The sequence below is a fragment of the Pleurodeles waltl genome, chromosome 2_2, assembly GCF_031143425.1.
Source record: "Pleurodeles waltl isolate 20211129_DDA chromosome 2_2, aPleWal1.hap1.20221129, whole genome shotgun sequence".
Taxonomy (NCBI): domain Eukaryota; kingdom Metazoa; phylum Chordata; class Amphibia; order Caudata; family Salamandridae; genus Pleurodeles; species Pleurodeles waltl.
In genome coordinates, this window is record NC_090439.1 from 374,905,505 (window position 1) to 374,908,687 (window position 3,183).

The 3,183-nt window shown below is 43.4% G+C and overlaps 1 pseudogene; it reads left to right on the forward strand.

Moving 5' to 3' along the window:
- The first annotated feature begins 2,279 nt into the window (after positions 1-2,279).
- On the forward strand, positions 2,280-2,966 carry LOC138276153 (acyl-protein thioesterase 1 pseudogene; annotated as a pseudogene).
- Positions 2,967-3,183: the final 217 nt, after the last annotated feature.

The following is a 3,183-nucleotide window of genomic DNA, read 5'->3' on the forward strand; positions in this document are numbered from 1 at the left end:
GAAACGGATGGACACAGACCTAGGGCTTTGGACAAGGGGGGGAGTAGAGAGAATAGGAGATCTATCTGGGGAGGGGGTGCTGAGCCCATTTACTGACTAGTAGACAAAAAAGGGATCCCCAGAGGACAGTTCCTTGTGCACCAGAGACTAACCCATATTGTACAGGAACATTGGGAAATGATCAACGCAGAACCTGCCACACACTGCGTGTTACACCAACTATTGACAATGGGGGCAGATTCCCACCCAATCACCAAACTATACAAAACACAAATTGAAAACACACTAGACCAGTTGAGACCTTTGAGAGATGGATGGGAAAGAACCCTTGAAAAAGAACTATCAGACACGGAGTGGAAGAAAATACTGGCATACCCAAAGAATGTATCGAGAAATACCCGTTTGAGATACAACCAGTATAACTACATTCATAGGACATACCTCACTCCACAGCGCTTAACCCGTATATATTCAGGTACTCCCACGGGATGCCCCAGATGTGGCGTGGTGAGTGCAGACCTTGACCACATGATCTGGCATTGTCCAGAGATTCAAGTTGGATGGGGGACGGTGATGAGTGATTTGGAGAAGCTGATGGGAAGCTCAATACCACAAACCCCAGCAATACGCTTGGTAGGCCTGAAACAAGGAATCACAATTAGGAAGGTACAAGAGCGCTACATAGATACTATGCTAGCACTATATAGACGACTAATAGCGGTGGGATGGAAATCTCCTAAGGGCCCAGCTGTGGCCGAGTGGAGGCGGGACGTAGAGAAGTGGACAGAAGCGGAATTACAGGTTCTGAAGAGCGAGGAAGCAAGAGGGTTGCGCCAAACACCAATAGCTCCGGCCTGGGAAGAGATATTATCAAAACGGAGACGAGAAGTAATGGGAGAAGGCAGTGACACAGGAGACTCAGACTAGCAACTAGCTAGTATACTGAGGTGAACCAGAGAAATACACACCAGTAGAGCCTTTATACTAGGGATAGAGAGCGGGGAAATCATAGAAACCCCAAGAAGTAGTGAGCAGACCTCATAGCAAGAAGGAGGTGAGGGAAGGAATCAGAGGACGCCAAGAGGAAAGCAGATGAAAAACACACAAAATAGAAGGGGTAAGAACTGGATAAGGGCAAGATGGGATAGAACACTACTCCAAAACGACCTCCACATAAAAAAACAATTGGGAATAATAGCACCATAGAGTTTAAGTTTATGTTTATGTTCAGCTTAAGCCGACAAGATAAAAGTAAGGGCCCATCAGAGACAGCACTCCACTAAACTGAACACAGGGCAGGACATAAGTTAAAAGCGAATAAGAGATAATAAAGCACGTAAAAAACCCTGAAGACATGTAATGCAAGACGACTTTAAACAGAAAAAAGAATAATGATTTTTAAATGCAAAGCAATTTTGAAAAATGTACATGTATTGAAGAACACAACCTGTAAATGGTAAAATGTTAATAAAAAAATATTTTTTAAAAAAAGGTATGTGGTACACTGGAGCAAAGGTGGGGAAATCATTTTATGAAGCAATATAGTAGCTACAGTACAGATGCAATGGTAATGCCTGAAGCATAATGACTTATTGGATGAGGCCCAGCCTAGGTTTCTAACAGGTGGCAATAAGAAAGTAGTTCTGCTAATATTTGTGAGTGATCTTTGGCAGTGTTTTTGGCTTCATTAGGCAGTCCAAGAATATCTTCTGAACTTCAAAGACAGAAGAATGGGGACAACAAGACTGGTGGAGGAAGCATATAGATTTGTTAGGAACATATCAGTTCTACAAAAAAACACTAAGGCCCTCATTATGAGTTTGGCGGTGAGTGGACCGCTTCGGTGGAGATGGGGGTTGCACCCCCATGGGACTGGCGGCATAGACCGCCATATTAAGAGAACTGGAAAGGCACCTGCAGAACACAGTCAAGTTTCCATCAGAACCGCCAATGTGGATGGACCGATGTTGCCGGCGGAAGGACTCTTCCGGCCGACGGGAAGACAGTTTCTGCCCACCGTATTACGAGGATGCACACCTCCAGGACTTCTGGAGCAGTCTAACCGCCACAAAAACCATAGTGGAAAGGAACAACAGGAAAGGAAGCACCCACCTTCTGGAACACAGGCACGCCCGTAGGCGCCATGGCACGCAAATTGCAAGTCTTTCCAATGTTCCTGCTGGCCTTCGACATTCAGGACCAGAGACGCCGACATAGACACCGGCCGTAAGTACCCCATCCTTTCACACACTAATTGTACTAATCATTCTATCTGGTTTATGTGTGGCACCACCATGTCCATGCCACTCCCCACCACTGCAACTGTAGCCAAGAAGGCCACTGCTGCTGTGATCTTCCATCATGGTTTGGGAGATACTGGGCATGGGTGGGCAGAAGCAATGGAAGGCATCACAAGTCTTCACATAAAGTACATCTGCCCACATGTGCCAGGTGCCTCTGTTATACCCAATCTGAGCATGACCATGCCATCTTGGTTTGATAGTAACTGACTGCCACCAGATGCACAATAAGATAGCAATGGAATAAAGCAGCAGTAGCTAACATTAAAGCATTCAATGACCAAGATGTGAAAAATGTATTCCTTCAAACAGAATACTTTTGGGTTGATTTCATAGGGTGGTGACCTATTTCTTTACAATGCTTTGATAACTCATCAGGATTTGAAAGGTCTTTGTATTTAGCTGCTAGTTGCCATTGAGAACTTCTTTCTCTCAGGCTTTCGTTAATAGTGTAAACAGGGATATCCTGTCATGCAGTGCCATGGAGATTGTAAATTTTTTTTTTCTCTTATGTTTGGTTTTCTCACTGTTGGCAAATTACAAACCATAATAAATCCAGCAAATATATAGTTGAAGACTTATTCTGGGATGATGCATAGTTCATGCAATCTGAAAATGACAGATGTCAACCAGTTTATTGAAAACCTACTATCTCCTGTCACTTGAGATCACCCAGAAAACATTTGGTACAAGAAAACCTGCATCAACACTCAGTTTTGGCAGATCTTTTCCAATTTCTCCTGCTTAAACTTTATTTTAAACTTTAGTTACATCTGCGTCACTGATAAATGTCATGTCAGTAAATAAGGACTCAATTTTGCTCTCTTTAAAGGAAGTGATCTTTTCAAGTTTTTAATAAAAAAAATTCAAATATTGACCTCTG